Below are 17,009 nucleotides of genomic sequence, written 5' to 3' on the forward strand. Positions count from 1 at the left end.
CAGCTCAGGTCATGATCTCAGGGCTCCTGAGTTCAAGCCCCATGCTGGGCTCTGTACTGACAGCTCAGAGCCTGGAGCCTGCTTCGGATCCTGTGTCTCCCTCTCTCTCTGCCCCTCCTCCACTCACACTCTGTCTCTCTCTCTCAAAAATAAAATAAAAACATTAAAAAAACTTTTTAGAGTAAAAAATAAATTCACATTTATGATAGATCAAGTGTTTCCAGTAGATAATAATTTTATTTTAAAGAAAAAAATAGGTATGCAAGATAGTGAAATAACCAAAACAAAGGGGGAGGGGGCAGAAAAGGTTCAAATATGCAAGAAGAGCAAATGACTAAAAAGCAAGAGAAGTTAAAAAAAAAAAAACAACCGAAACACTTAAGGGGAACTGAAATTGGAGTTATCAGACAGGGGTTTTAGTTTATTGGTAATTCTTATTTAACAAGTGGCAACACAGTGAGTTTCACCAGATAACATAATCTATAAGAAGAATAAAATGAGAATTAAAGACATGAAAAATTAAAATAGCCTAAATGAAAACTTTGATAGATGAGTTAAATGATACATTAAACAGGGCACAAGGAAGATTTAGTGAACTGGAAAAGGATCAGTAGAAAATATATGCACTGAAACCACACAGAGAAATAAGGAATGGCAAGTAAGAGAAAGAGCTGAGAGAAACCTGAGACACTGTGAACCAAATCTTACAAGTGACAGTGTCAGAAGGAGAGGAGAAATAACGGGTCGGAAACAATATGTGAAGAGAGACTGGCTGTGAATTTTGCAAAACTGACAAATGACATAAAACAACGGAGACAAAGGTTTTAGAGGCTCTACCAATGTCAAGAAGTATAAATACAAAGAGAACCACACCTAGAAAACTGCTGAAGACTCAAGTCTATGAGGCAAGCCTCATTACCTTCAAAGAGCAATAATAGCATTGATGGCTGACTTTTCGACTGTATGCATTGTCCAGAAGACAGTGAAATTACATTTTTTAAGTGCTTAAAGAAAAAAAAAACCCAACCTGGAATCCTATAGCTAGAGGAAATAGACTTCATAAATGAAATTAAAACAAACAAACAAACATAAAAATCAATTCCAAGTGGATTGCAAACCTAAATGGAAATTTAAAAAAAAAAAAAAAGGAAGGAAGGAAGGAAGGAAGGAAGGAAGGAAGGAAGGAAGGAAGGAATAGCAGGCATGCAGGCAAGCAGGAAGGAAATTAACTTCTAAAAATGAATTTAGGAGAATACCTTCAAGACAGTGAGGGTGGGCATATTTTCTTACACAGGACACAAAAATTACTAACTGTCAAGGAAAATACTGAAAAACTAGTTTCATAAAATTAGACTTCATAAAACTGGGAAATGTGTTCATCAAAATACTAGTAAGAGAGTGAAAATATGAGCCCCAGACAAGAAGACACAGTAAAACCTTGGTCTGCAAGCATAATTCGTTCCAGAAACATGCTTGTAATCCAAAGCACTTGTATATCAAAGTGAATTTCCTCACAAGAAATAATGGAGACTCACATAATTCATTCCACAACCCAAAAATATTCATATAAAAATAAATGCAAAACTGTAATATAATGCAAAGCAATAAAGGAAATACAAAATATAAAGAAAAATAAACAAATTAACCTGCACTTACCTTTGAAAACCTTCATGACTGGTGTGTGGGAGACAAGAGAGAGGAGAGTTATTGTGTAGGATGACTTTCCCTATCACTAACAGAATCACTGCTATCTATTGGTTCAGTGGAATCCTTTTTTCTGCATGGGGGCCATTGTATATGCTCGCACAGATTTTAACTCCAGCACAGTATTAATAAACTCTTGCCAGGTACTGTATGTAATGTAACTGGCAATAAGGCAGCAGAGGAAAGGGCCTATACGTGCAGGCAGCCTGACCTAGAATGAACCAAAACATTCCTAAGCTTACTCTTGTATGGAAAAGCAAAGGACTGTCCACATGTGCTTTGAAGGGACAAAAAATACCCTAGTGCCAGTTGTGGGCACCTTCCAATGTTCCGAAAAGTCACTGATTTCTGCCAACCACCTCATTCCTGAGACTGGGCATCTGAGCACGGGAGATGATCCCCCACAATCCCGCAGCAAGAAAGAGAAGAACCATTGGTTCAGTTGTGATCACATGACATTCAGCGTTATGTACTACTTGTATTGCAAGACGTCGCTCGTTTATCAATTTAAAATTTATGAGAAATGTTGGCTCACAGAACAAGTTACTCAAATCCAAGGTTTTACTGTATTTGCAATCAGTATGTGTGACACTACATTCGTATCTATAACCCCTAAAGAATCCCTACACAGTGAGAAAAATCCAAGAGCCCAAAATTTAAGTAACAGTCAGAAGTCTTGCTTAAGTATTTCAGAAAAGATGATATCCAAACGTTATTAAGCATTTAAAAAGGTGCTCAATGTCACTTGTTATCAGAGGCATTGAATTAAAACAATAATAACATAGAACCACTAGAATGGCAAAAAACGAAAAAGACAATAAATACAAAATGTTACAAGGATAAGGGAAAACTGGAATCATCAGTGCATTTAAATGGTTCCAATGAATTTAGAAAACTGGCAAGCTCTTCTGAAACTCAACACATACAATCTCCATTACCCAGAAATTCTTTTAGGTATAAACTCCACAGAAGTACACACCAGCAGACATACAAGGAATGATTATAGCAACATTATTTGTAATAGCCAAAAAATAGGAAAGTGCAAATGTCCTGCACTTCATTTGCTCTGCTGGAGCAGACTCTTGTTTCCACATCTGTTTGCATCCCACTCCATCCCCATCCCCATGAAACAATGATTATCAGCTAGTCAGAGATGCTATGCTGAACAAAGAGATATAGGTTGGATTAATCAGAAGAGATCTAAGTTGTCTAAATGAAAGGCCAAAATTAAAAGCCTCTTTCAACACACATATCCTCCTGACCAGCTATTGAGCCATCTAGCAATCTAGCTGAGGGAACCTGTGGATGAGACTGAGAGACAGGGGCTCTACATCTCTAAAGAACTGATGTGTGTCTATGAACAGTTTATCTGGGAAATGTGGCTTTCCAGTGATAATTACACAGTAGAAAGCAGATATATTTACCAAGCATTTCTACAATAAGCATACAAATTATAGGAGATACATTGTCAATTACTCAGTTTATTAATAATGGAAGTTAATGAATATAAGAAAAAAAGAAAATTCAAATTGTAATATGTAAAGAAGCAAATTTTTTTTCTTTTTATTCTATCTAGACCATAGCACACCCTATAGTTATTTGGAAAAAAGGTTTAATGCATAGACACATTATTATGCATTGATATGATGTTCCAAATGTCTTATTTTTAAAATCCAACTGAATAACATTTCTCGAATACAAGCTTCTCTCCCCACTTTACTTTTGCTCAGCACCTACTGAATTCATAGTCTACAAAGAGAGCAGCATGCATACCCCCTCCCTCTTTAGCTACACGAGCCCACTCAGAAGTCCCAAATCACCCACAGTGGCTGAACTTAGAATTCAGACAAAGTTTTCCTATATCCCCTGCAACTCTCAAAAGCATATTCCCAAATGCACACGGATGATGACCCAGAAAGTGATTCCTGATTCTCTTCAACCAGGAGATGGCTTAAGTTGTCTTCCATCAGTCCGAAGGGGAAGGACCTTTGCGCAGGGAGATAGGGGGTAATGTTCCAAAAGAGGGCTAAAACGTTGACTCACGTGCATCAGGGACTTGGTGAAATCACAATGAATTATACCTCCTTCAAACTTTCGTTCCACTCTTTCCAATTATGGAAACTTGGGTAAGGAAATTCCTAAATTTCAGGGATTCACATCTGTCAAAAGGGGACAAAAAATCTTGCCTTGAGAGGTTTCTGTGGAAATTAAATACAACAACTCACAGAAAATATTTAGCCTGGCAGGGCCTGATACAGAGTAAGCATTGAATGACTATTAGGAATATTATCTTTATTGGTTCTGTTGTTGTTGTGATCACAGTAAGGATTAATATTATTGTATGATCTCAGACACCTAAAGGTAATTTCCATACTAACGCACAGCAGTATTGTTCGATATCCTTCTGGAAAGAAATAGGTCTCCTGTATTCGATAGCTTTTCGTACTTACTTATTAACTCACTGTGAATTTGTTTTGTTTCTCTTTTTACAATGTCCATCGGATCAGAAACACATTTTGAATGAAAAACAGTAATGATAATCAACATGTACTAAGTGAGCCAAACATACGTCTAAGGGCTTTCCAAGCATTATCTCACAACCTACTCATGATACAGGTACTTGTGTTATCCCCACATGATAAATTCACTAAAAGAGTTCCACTTTATTTCTTCTATCTTACCGCCCAGACCAAGGTTTGTTGTTTGGCCTCCAGGAGTGAAAATCCTTTTATATTGCTCTGCTGGTGGTATGCACGTGGTACATGGATGACCCCAAGAAGGGGGTGCCGGGCAGTGACTGTAGAGGTCAATGAACGAATCCTACAGGACAGGAACCAGGTCTTAAAGCATGACTGAAGGGCAAGCAGAGCCAAATCAGAATAGGCCAGAGATGCATAGTTTCTGTGAAGACTGGAAATACTGCAGGGGCTGGAGGTGAGGACGTAAGGAAGAGGGGAAAGGCAGGCTCGGAGGTAAAGGGGCAGCTGGGGCCAACTGTGAAAGACCAGCACACCCAATGGCAGTGCTTGGACTTGACATCATAGCGATTGTGGCAATGGGGAACGCTGGAAGGATTTGAGCGGGGTTTTACGTGACCCTCTCCCATACACTTCCTCTAAGATAGGCCATCAGAGGCACTGTGGACATTTGTAATACTGGACACCAACATATACCGAATACAGAATATATGAAATATAGATCACATGAAAGATGAAAAGCACTTGCATGTCAGTGGTAGTGGAGCTGGAAAAATGAGACAGATCTAGAGAGAGGAGGTCAAATGGGCAAGGTTTAGTGGCTGATGGGATGTGGCTGGTGAACAGCAGGGGTGAAACCAACAAGATTCCCAGTCTCAGGGACGAAATGAATGGTGATGAGGATAAACAAAATGAGAACATAGGACAGGAAATAGATTTTTTTTCTTTTTGTTAATGAGGAAGATAATCGTTTCAGTCTTGGGCATGTTGGGAGGGAGAGAGAAATCATAAGAATCTGCACAATTCCTAATTACCAGGTTGGCAAATACTTAAAGATAAAAAATGATGCGGAGGGGCTCCCAATAGGACTATAGAAGAGTCTCCTGGTGGTTGGAACCTTGCCTTGGATTAGACAGCCTTGGGTGTGTGGCCACTGCCACACAGAAGCCACACAAAGCTGTGTAGAATTGTGGGTAAAATGGTTTTTTTTTTTAATTTTTTTTTCAACGTTTATTTATTTTTGGGACAGAGAGAGACAGAGCATGAACGGGGGAGGGGCAGAGAGAGAGGGAGACACAGAATCGGAAACAGGCTCCAGGCTCTGAGCCATCAGCCCACAGCCTGACGCGGGGCTCGAACTCCCGGACCGCGAGATCGTGACCTGGCTGAAGTCGGATGCTTAACTGACTGTGCCACCTAGGCGCCCCTGTGGGTAAAATGTTAAATGCCTACACCTGTCAACTACAAAATCCTACTTCTGGGAATTTCACAAAAGCAAATAATCAGGAGGGCTCAGGATATGTGAACAAGAAGCTCCCTGTAGCATTGTTTGTAGCAGCAAAAACTGGAATTAAGTGTTCAAAAATAAGACACAAGTCATGGCACAACTACAAGGTAGAATACTACACAGCCAGTAAAATGATATATAGTCATGTCTATTTACATGGAGAGACGCCCCCCCATTTTGAGGAAAAGGCAGGCTTCTCATCCACATAAGATCAGTGCTATCTCACTCATTCACACGCTGCCTCCCTGACCAGTGTTCTCTGAGCCTACCTCCCACGTCACTGTAATTTCACTCCATTTATATCCTTATCATTCATCAGGCTTCTTAATCATCATGAGCATCTGTATACCTACTATCAAATAGCAACCTTGTGGGAATGATGGTGACATTTAAATGAGGTAATTTGTAGTAAATGAGATGGCACCTCAATATGTGATATGCCTGTATATGCCAACTGTAATTATTCTTATTCTCTCTTCCTAATAACTCTGTGCTAAGTATTTGTTTTTCTCTTCCTAATATCACTTTGAGAAACCCCCAAAGTCCCTTGTAAATAGTAGATAACACTTGTGGTTGAAAATAATGAAATATACACCAACATTTAGGGAAAACCAGATTGTTAAGGTAACCAAGAAATGGTCTATTAAATTCCTTTTTATTATGAACATATTATTTATCATATATAAAATATATATGTGATAAGCATATTAGTAGTTTATTAAAAATAAGAGGAGTAATGGAGTTTTCCCTTATTTAAATACTGTAAGTTTGCCCATCCTTAAAAGAGGATTTGGATAATACTAACTTGTGCCTTGAAATTAATCTTTAAAATATTTTCTGTTGAGGGGCGCCTAGGTGGCTCAGTCCATTGAGCGTCTGACTTTAGTTCAGGTCATGATGTTACGATCCATGGATTTAAGCCCCGTGTCAGGCTCTGGGCTGACAGCCCATAGCCTGGAGCCTGCTTTGGATTCTGTGTCCGCTCCCACCCCCACCCCCGTCCCTACCCACTCATGCTCTATCTCTCTCTGTCTCTCAAAAATAAATGAACATTTAAAAAATTTAAATATTTTCTGTTGATAAAGAAAAAAACTCAATCAGACATTCTAGAAGGTTTGAAAAATACACGCCTATCTTCAAAGTTGATACCATTCTGATGGGTCACAGGGTGCTTTACTAGTGAACATAAGGTGGTTTCTGAAGCAAATTAACATGGAACCACACACAGCCCATAATCTGCTACTTAATGGAAGTCTAAATATATTATGATTTTTTTAATTTCTAAAAAACTAAAGAGGAATACACGTACACACACACACACACACACACACACTCACACACACAAGCCCTCCTACACACATACAATTCATGCCATAAAAAAAAATTAGACAAAATATACAGGGTTCACCCCATCCTTTTAACACGCAGTGAGGTAGCCCAAGAATCACCAGGCTGGCTCAGCATCATCGCAACAGCTAGCTTCTTGGAGGACAAGAAAATGAAAGCATTTGAAAGCAACATTTGGGAATCTGAAAATTTCAAACTAAGTAGAATCTTTAGAAGCAGAAGTAGAATCTTTTCACACATGCCTCCCTTCTCCCTTCCTCCTGGTAGCCTTAGAGCCAGTTATCTTCAGCTTCCATTTGAAATATTACATTGTTACGAAGTAATGGGAGTCAGAGCTGTGTAGCAATATGTGAGCCCATCAACTAACCATTTACCCGGGAAGGGGTGCGGCACCATGGGGCTCCTGCGCTAGCAAGAATACACGATAATCTTAATAAAAAACCTCTTACTCTTATATGTGGGGGAAAATTAGCTCTTCTATGTTACTTGTACTTTATTTACATGCCCTCAAATTGCTTATTTCACAGTATTTTTAACAATATCCACTTAAAAATTTTTTTCAAATCATGTATTTTCCATACAGAAATGGTCTTGTAATTTTCAACACAAAAAGATAAAATTAAGTAGGTTCCTGAAAGATGTTGGCCCAGAAAACAAAAAGTGCTAATAAGGCAAATAATGAGAAGTAAGCAATCATAAAGCAGGATCAACTGATATCAACACACACACACACACACACACACACACACACACACACCGATGTTAACAAATGGGAAATGCTATTAGTTGACATTATGCAAAAAAAGAGAGAATTTACTCTGTGATACTTTTCACTCTTTCACAAATTTCCTTCACAGATTCATTTTGCACTGCTTTCTTCTTCCTTTTTTGAGGTCTTAGTTATAGAAAGACCAGCATTATTCAAATGTAGTGGTTTTGAATAACGCACATTCCTTTTCCTGTATTTTTCCTTTCCCTTCTCCTTTGTGACTCTTGTATTTTTGTGTATCTCTTCTATTGTAATGACATGAATACCTAATTGTTCTCCCATAAGAGAAATGACCTGTTAATGAGAATGTGCCAAATATAAACATATGAGTGTAAAGTGTTCTTTCTGTGGAATTTGGGGAGTCAGAAGGGCAATCCCTGTTAGGTACAGGGGAGAAATTCTGCTTCTGGTTTCAGGAGAGAGGAACCTGCATTTTTATTTCCTGGAAATCTATCAGAAGCCATTTTGCATGGCCATAGCAAGGCCGCTTGATAAGGCTGCAATAGAAAACGCACTCCTTTGACAGAATTTCTGATACACTATGACAATGGAGCCGTCTGCATGAAATTTAGGGAAGAATTGGCAGCCACATGTGTATCTAAGAAAGCCCATCCTAATTTGAGGACAGACTCTGTTAATAAACCAGGACATAAAGGTTTATCTTCCGCTTGCAAAATAAAAAATAACTACAATGTCAATAAAATGCCTTTGGTTAAGCTCTGCTTGCATTAAAGTATTGCCCACAGCACCATATCTTTTATGCTGGTGGATAGCTATGCTTCAACTCCTCAAGATCTTAAGCAACATACATTTAACAGCATGACACGTTAAAGGGAGAACAAATTTCTTTTCTTCACACCAGATGGGAATAAGGAACGTGAGTGTTGTGCACAATGAAACACTATCTATAAATCTAGCATTTTATCATCCCATTTCAGACTATAAAATTAGAAGATTCATCAGTTACACCTCCACTCATGAAATATACCTGCTGAGGTATGGGGTCCCCGTGGGAAGACTGATACGGAGAACACATTCAGAGGGGTGAAGTCGTACATCAGTGAGCGTGATGGGTTAGCAGGAGCTGTGACCCTTGTAGCCAGCTGCATTTGCGTTATGCGACAGGATGTCAGGAGCGTGCCAGGAAACAGAATTATTAGAAATCCGCTTATTACCAACTCTGTAATTCATGGGTCTTATGGAGATGTGATTTCCTAGTTTCTCTACATCAAAGATATCCCCAAACAACATTAAGATAATACTCAAAATTGACTAAACAATATTTTCCCATTATTAGGATGCCATTGTGTTAGGGGGAAAAATAAGCAGTTTTTCCCGTACTCCATCTCTCCCTCTCCTTCTCTTTCCCAGTGTCTAATTCTAATCCATATCCACACTCTTTGTCCTCATGAGTGTTAACAGTGACATGTAAGGTGTTGAAAATTTTTAGGGCACTTCCACCTTCATTGGCTCATGCGATCCTTGAGCCACCTGGAGAGGTTAGGCACAAATGGCCTAATGACTTGCCCAGAAGCTGGGATAAAAATGCAAATATTCTCAATACTTTTCCAGTGTTGATTTTTCTCTCTCTTGATGAGCATCCAATTATTCCGGTGACATTAGCAAACTCAGTAAAATACATGTCAGAGATTCTTTGTTTTCTGTGTTCTTTTTCTTTTTTCTTTTTGACAGAATATCTGTAGAACCCAAGAAAAATACTGTAGAGTTCTCTTGCCATTTCCTCTCTGAATCCTAATAGATGGGCTTTTTGGCTACTTTGGACCTGGAAGGTTTACCCTCATTTACAAGGTTTGAGAACACACACAAATTAATTAACCATACATAACAAACTACTCCAGAATGTAGTAGCTTAAAAAACAATAAGCACGTGCCATCTTTGATAGTTCTCTGGGTCAGGAATTTGGGAACAACTTAGCTGGGCAGTTTGACGTGGAGGAGCCATTCATGAAATTGCAGTCAGATATCCACCAGAACTGCAATTATCTGAAGACAAGCCGGCCAGCTTCCAAGATGGCCTGCTGGCATGACTGCCTCTTGGTTCTGGCTGTTGGTAGGATGCCTCCAGTTCTGTCCACATGAACTTCTCCCAGGGCTGCTTGAGTGTCCCCACAAGCAGAGCAAATAAGTCACATGGGCAGGTGGAAGCCAAAATGCCATTTATGACCCAACCTCCAGAGCCCCACACCATCATCTCCACTGTGTTCTACTGATCACACAGACCAGCCTAGATTCAACATGCGGTAACACCTCAAGTGGGAGGAAGCAATGGGTGCATCTTGGAGGCTGGTATGACTACGGTGGATTTCTCTGTGTGAACCAGTGCTCCCAAGAACCCAGAATGTCCTGGGGAGTGTATGTGCTGACAGGATTGATGTCATGTCCAACTGATACTTTCTTTCAAGATCACCCTCATTCTTATTTTTTCCTGGGAGCTGTCCTTCCAATAATTGGTTACCATGGAGACCATCCTGGACCATCTCTGACTCCCAATCATGATTTGTTGGTTTGGGAGTAGACAACTGACCCAAGAGGTAGAGGGGTTTGAAAATATCATCCCCCAGGGTTACTATTGAAGTGGGCATCTGACTTGAGCTAGATCCATATAATCATTCCCTAGAATTTTGAACCGAGGTCAAAACAAACTTAAGGGAGGTCTCCCTTCTTCTCATGGTTGAAGTATAAAATATAAAACTTCTTTACACAAGGAACTAGTCACTAGTGAGAAAGAAGGTCAATAGTGAGCAAGCAGAGATTACTGAAGAAGACAGAAAGCTGGGCTTCTGACTCCAGGTGAGCCCGTACCCTCCTCATATCTTAGCTTGTCTCCTTTACCATCCTTTGGATTCTGCAAACCAATACATTTCCCCTGATGCATACACTAATCTAACAGACTTGCAAAATTGTTCACACTACAACTCAGATGCAGAGAAAATCTAAATTGTGTCTGGCCTTAGTTAGGAGAAAACGCACTTTACTTCCCTTGATCTTGGACAATCGCTCACTGTCTCCTACATCTGCAAGGCTCTCTTCTAATGGGTTTTGGGCTGAATAAAGGAAAGAGAGCTCACATGGCCTTCTGGATCTGGAACACAGAGGTTCTATAATGCCTCTGGCCACTGTTCAGGTGTCCCTAGTCCATCTGATCACAGCTTACCCTGACAGCAGCCACAGCTACAGCCCCTGGAGGGTGGAACTCATGACTTAGCCTCTCTGCTTGCACTCCAGTAACAGTCCCACTTTGCCAGCTGATGACGAGGCCTGCCCCCAGCCCTTGTTGGCTACAGAGAATATTGAGCCCTCTGCTGCATTATCTCTGAAACTGGACTGAGGGTCTTTCCATAGCTGTTACAGTCTCCTAGGGTATCAAACAGAAAACCATGTCCTCAGCATTTCCCTCACTCAGCTCACCAGCATATGCCCAGCCTGTCTCCTGTCTCCTTTCTGTTGTGGACCCAAAGCAGGAAGGAGTGGTTTCTCCATCTCTCTTCCCCTTGAGCTTCCGTTACATAAAAGTCTAAGATCTCCTCCTCAAGCCTGACTTTCAAGCCTGTTATGTCACTAAAATGGTGACAAGTCATTTTTCTCTGATCCTAGGACAACGAAAGAAGGCTTTAAGGGGAATAAGGGCTTGAGAGGAACATTTAAAATAAGCTTACTATTTTTTTTTTAATTTTTTAATGTTTATTCTTGAGAGAGAGACAGAATGTGAGCAGGGGAAGGGCAGAGAGAGAGGGAGACACAGAACCCAAAGCAGGCTCCAGGCTCCAAGCTGTCAGTGAGCACAGAGCCCAACACAGGGCTCGAACTCACGGACCATGAGATCATGACCTGAGCTGAAGTCAGACGCTTAACCGACTGAGCCACCCAGGCGCCCCTAAAATAAGCTTACTATTTTAAAAAATACCTTCTTTAAGCAATATGAGTTTTATAACATAAACCCAGAGTCCTAATCAAATGCTATCATGTGGTAGTAAAACAGCCTAGTGACATTCACTCAGCCAATTAGTCAACAATCTAGGAACTCCAAGTATGACTTATCTCCCACCATTAAGTTGCTCATGCTCTAGGAAAAGAAACAGGTACTTGTATATAAAAAAAAGGAAAAGGAAAACACAATGAATTCATTATTATCCTTAAGAGAAGGGCGTTCAAAAGGCTACCCATAGACAGTCAGGTTATTCCACAAAGGAGTGACATCCCCTTCACAGTATTGGGATAAGTTGGCTTAGCTCTGTAGCCTATAAAGCTATTCCTTCCCCAGGTTGCTGATACAATTTATTAAATTTAAATATTTGCTTCATAAGCCTGAGTCCTAAGTAGGACAGGAATCATAAATGATTTTATTATGCCTTGTGTTTGGACCACACAGACGTGCATAGCACAGTTCTACCCATGATCCTGATTTTTGTTTGCTTTAATATAAAATGCAAGCGAAATGATAGAATGTACTGGCAAGGACTCAGGGACACAGGCGCACCCATACACTGCTCAGGGATGCTAGTGTGATTCTTAGAAGTTCCAGTAGCTCTCGGGCTTCCCCTTGTATGACTGTCAACACTGCTGTTTACGTATGTAATGGCCATCTCTGTGAGGACATGATTTGTGTCATCTTACTCACTGCTTACATATCCATTTCACAGCACCGTCTTGGCCATAGACTAAATGTCCAGTTAGTAAATGTGTGTTGAATACATGATGAATGAACACAAAATTTTAGGATGGCAATTTGGCTATGTGTATCAGAAGTTCTTAAAGTCCTTAGAGATTTATCCTGAGGAAATCATAGTGGATGTATGCAAACAATTGTTATAGAAGTGTTCAGAACGATGTGGTTTATTCTAGGAGAAAGTCAGAAACAATTGAAATTTCCAATAATACGGTCTTGTTTAAATGAATTATGGCACCATCTTAGAAACGGCTACTATGCAACCATTAAAGATGGCAATATTTGGGGCGCCTGGGTGGCGCAGTCGGTTAAGCGTCCGACTTCAGCCAGGTCACGATCTCGCGGTCCGTGAGTTCGAGCCCCGCGTCGGGCTCTGGGCTGATGGCTCAGAGCCTGGAGCCTGTTTCCGATTCTGTGTCTCCCTCTCTCTCTGCCCCTCCCCCGTTCATGCTCTGTCTCTCTCTGTCCCAAAAATAAATAAACGTTGGAAAAAAAAATTTTAAAGATGGCAATATTTATAATAAAATCATCACAGTTTGGTAAATCTGTGTTTACTGCGCGCGTGTGTGTGTGTGTGTGTGTGTGTGTGTGTGTGTACATGCAAAGAAAAGAGATCAGAAGAATGGACAATTGTATGTTAATTGGGGTTATCTTAGATGGAAAGTTTTCAGCCAACTTACTATTTTTTTTGTTTATCTTTATTTTCTCAACGTTTTAATCAAATGACATATATATCTGTTGTGTAAGAGTAAAGTAACGATACAAAAAATAGATTAATAATCTCACGGCAGGTGCGCCATAAAGCTGGCTAAGTTAATCCATCAGTGTGTCAGCACCCTTAACTCATAGGAATTCCAGGAAGATCTGTATCCAGGCATTTGGTATATGGGCTAAGAGAACAGAGTGTCTTCCAAAGCCACAAACATCAATTACCAGATTGTTCCTCCTGACTATGTGGGGAGAGATATTGGAGGAAGGAAGGGAAGATAACAGCATTTCCTCAGCAGAAGGAGTAATCACCTCAAGCACAGCCACTGATAAGGGAAGCACCGCGTCTGTTCCCATGGAATCAGTCTGAATGTCTCCCCACACCTCCACCATGGCCACTGCTACTGTCTCCTCAGCCTGATTTATCTGCGTATTTCTCATCACCCTGATCTCACTGAGTTCTAACTTGGGAACTCGTTTGTTGGATCTGTGCCTTCTTGTATGAAGCCACTTTTAACTCATCTTTTTCTAAAGGATTCATTTTTAGAAAATGAAATTAGGGATAAAATTCCTAATGAAATGATTGCTTCTGTAAGTGATAGAAAGGAAATGCCCTGACAAACCCTACAAGATAATTGCTCTTTTGGTAATGTTTACCATCATTACCTATCCTGAATTTCAGATGCTACAGCTTTCACCCCCAAAACAGAGCAACGCAATTAATCTGATTAAAAAGGAACCATTTATAATTACAAATTGCCTTTCATCTTAGGTTGATCAAAGCACTCCACTGATGGTAACTTGTTCTGATTCATTATAATTTTTGTGTTGCTCATTACCATCAAACTAAGAGCTTTAATCCTTACAGTCCTGTTTTTTTGTAAAAACTGAATTACAAATCGAGGTGTCGCACCAAAGTTACTTATGAATGTATTCTTTTTACACTCAGCTTCCGAGATGATAATCCTTTCTGCCAGGGTTCTAATTACAATTCCCTTAATGGGGCCGGATCTCATGAAAACTTGTGCAAGGAAATTATAACGTGGTTTAGGAAGTTGGGGGAGAAAGAAGGAAGAGGAGGTTATTAAATTAAACTCTGTGTAGAAGCCTTGGATATGGATTTTGAGTCTTTTTAATGCAAAATGACTGACTCCTCTACACAGACCCTAACATGATGCTTGTGCAGACTGAAAGACAAAAGTACAAAAATCTCCCAACTTAACCTTCCACGCTTGTTTTCCTTGCAAACTCACTAGGTGCATGGTTGCCAGGCTGCTGTCTGCCTGTTTCACACAAATTATGTTGTATCGACCGGAAAAAAAAAAAAAAAAAAAAAGAGGGCTCATGACTTTCGGTGTAGTCAGTCTACCCCATAATGCTTTCAGGGCAGTGACCAGTTCTCCAGGAGCTTGGTTAAACAAACAGTGAGTTGAAAAGTATAGACGAGAAAAATTACTCCTATCCAACACAAATAGAAATAAGCATGTACGGGGTGCTTGGGTGGCTCAGTCAGTTAAGCATCTGACTTTGGCTCAGGTCATGATCTTGCAGTCTGTGCGTTCGAGCCCTGTGTTGGCTCTGTACTGACAGCTCAGAGCCTGGAGCCTGCTTCTGTTTCTCTGTCTCCCTCTCTCTCTGCCCCCTCCCCACTCATGCTCTGTGTCTCAAAAGTGAGTAAACATTTAAAAAAATTTTTTTAAACTAATAAGCATGTAGAATTCAGTGCATTTATTTTGCCCCTTATGAAACCTGAGGCGATTCCTTTTTTTCTAAATAACAACCCCACTTTAATCCCATGACTCAAATTCCTTCTTAGAAATTGACTGCCAATTCAGCTACATTTGGGGATTCTGAGTGGTAAGAAGGGAACTAGATTTTCCTTCTGGGCTGGAAGATAGCCATTGGTATGAGCAGGGAACAACAAAACTTCCTTTTTCATTCTCTCTGGGTTTCCTGCCACAGCCTAGAAAATGGCCAGGCCTAGAAAATGCGTCAGTTTCCATCACATCTTATTATTAAATGAGCCCAGGTTAAGAAATGCCCTTTTGACACACTGATTATTGGAGCCCTAGAGAAATCTCCATAGCTTTTTGGGTACTTTTTGCATCTGCCCAATTCCCCACATCTCAAATTCCCTCAGGCTCAAAATGTTGAGGGACAGCATCTATAAATATTATTTTAGTAAATAATTTTATATTTGTATAGTAATTTAAATTTAAAATCTTTCCAAAGACATTGTATCAGTTTGCTATGGCCACCATAATGACGTTTCATAGGCTGGGTGGCTTAAATTAATTTTCTCACAGTTCTGGACGTCAGGCGTCTAAGAACGAGGTGTTAGCATAGTTGGTTCTTTCTTAAGTTTCTCTTCTTGCTTGTAGATGTTATCTTCCTCAGGTTCTTCACAAGAGCTTCCTTTTATGTGTGTCTCTGTCCTAATCTCCTCTCCCTATGAGGACAACAGTCATACTGGATTCCTGCCACCTATAGGACCTCATTTCACTTTGATTACCTTTTTTAAAGACCTTGTCTTCACATACAGTCACATTCTGAAGTACTCAGGATTAAGACTTCAGTATATGAATTACGGGAGGAGGAGATACAATTCAGCCCATAACAGGCATGGTTTCATTTTATAGGCTAAGAACGTAAAAATTTAAAAAGAAAACCATGGTACCAAGCTCACCCAACCATTTAGGTAGTATAGCTAAAATTGGATCCTGGGGCTCTGATTCCAAAATGCCATACTTTATTCATTACAGTCTGCAGTTACTGATAAGTAACTTGTGTTTAACTGTCTGAAATTTAAATATAATATAGTATCTCATTGAATCTCCTGAGGATGGAAAACTACATGTTATCCAAAGAACCATTTGGCCATCCTTTATACATCTCTACTTTGAAGACCCTGGGAGGAGGAGAGAAGGAGTTTCTTCTAGAATTCTCCAGGAGCTTACTCTTTACCCACAACCCTTCTCCACTAGAGACCTTGACATTGGGCATGCAGTAAAGAATCATTTGACCCAAGCTTGACTTTCTGTCCTAAATTTTGGCTGCAGCTCAGAAGCAAGTTTATCAGAGGAAGCAGGATGAGAAGTCAACACCATTGTTGATCCCAACTGATCTCTGTCAAACCTCAGGTACCAGGTAAATTTGAGGGCAGACAGAAGAATCTAAGGATGAGGGACTACAAGGTGTGCAGGTGTTCCTGAGTCCCTTGCAGAGTCAGGCCAAGATGAAAACATCTGCTCCCAGCACCCCAAAGTCCCTAAGTGGTTCTTGTATTTTAAATACGAAGAGTGCTATTTCTCTGGAAGGTTAAAAAAAAATGTAAACAAAGGTATCTGAATGCTTATTGACAGTTACTTCTAAAAACAAACAAAACAAAATGAAATGTGTGTTGCTAATGACTGTGTTCAGCACATGTAAAATCTTCTATGTGCGCCCTCACAGAAGCCAGGAGACCTTAATTCAAATTCCTGGGACCAGTGTTAGTGAAAAAATCAGTAGGTCTCTCTGGACTTCAATTCCTTCACTTGTCAAATGCACGCTGGAATGCATGATCTCTAAGATTCTTACTGCCCTAACTTTTTATGCACAAATGCAACTTTGATCTTTTTTTCAGCTTTGTCATCACCAGCTCCTCAAAGATGCAACTAGTATAGGAACGGGCCTAGCAATGTGGGAAAATGGAAGAGATCCTTTGGCGACAATGGCTAAGACAGCAAGTGCTCACACAAAACACCCCGAGAAAAGATGGCTGAAGCAGAACCCACGCAGGGAGAAAAGATGGCTGAAGCAGAACCCACG

Source organism: Leopardus geoffroyi, chromosome A1 (assembly GCF_018350155.1).
Source record: "Leopardus geoffroyi isolate Oge1 chromosome A1, O.geoffroyi_Oge1_pat1.0, whole genome shotgun sequence".
Classification (NCBI taxonomy): Eukaryota; Metazoa; Chordata; class Mammalia; order Carnivora; family Felidae; genus Leopardus; species Leopardus geoffroyi.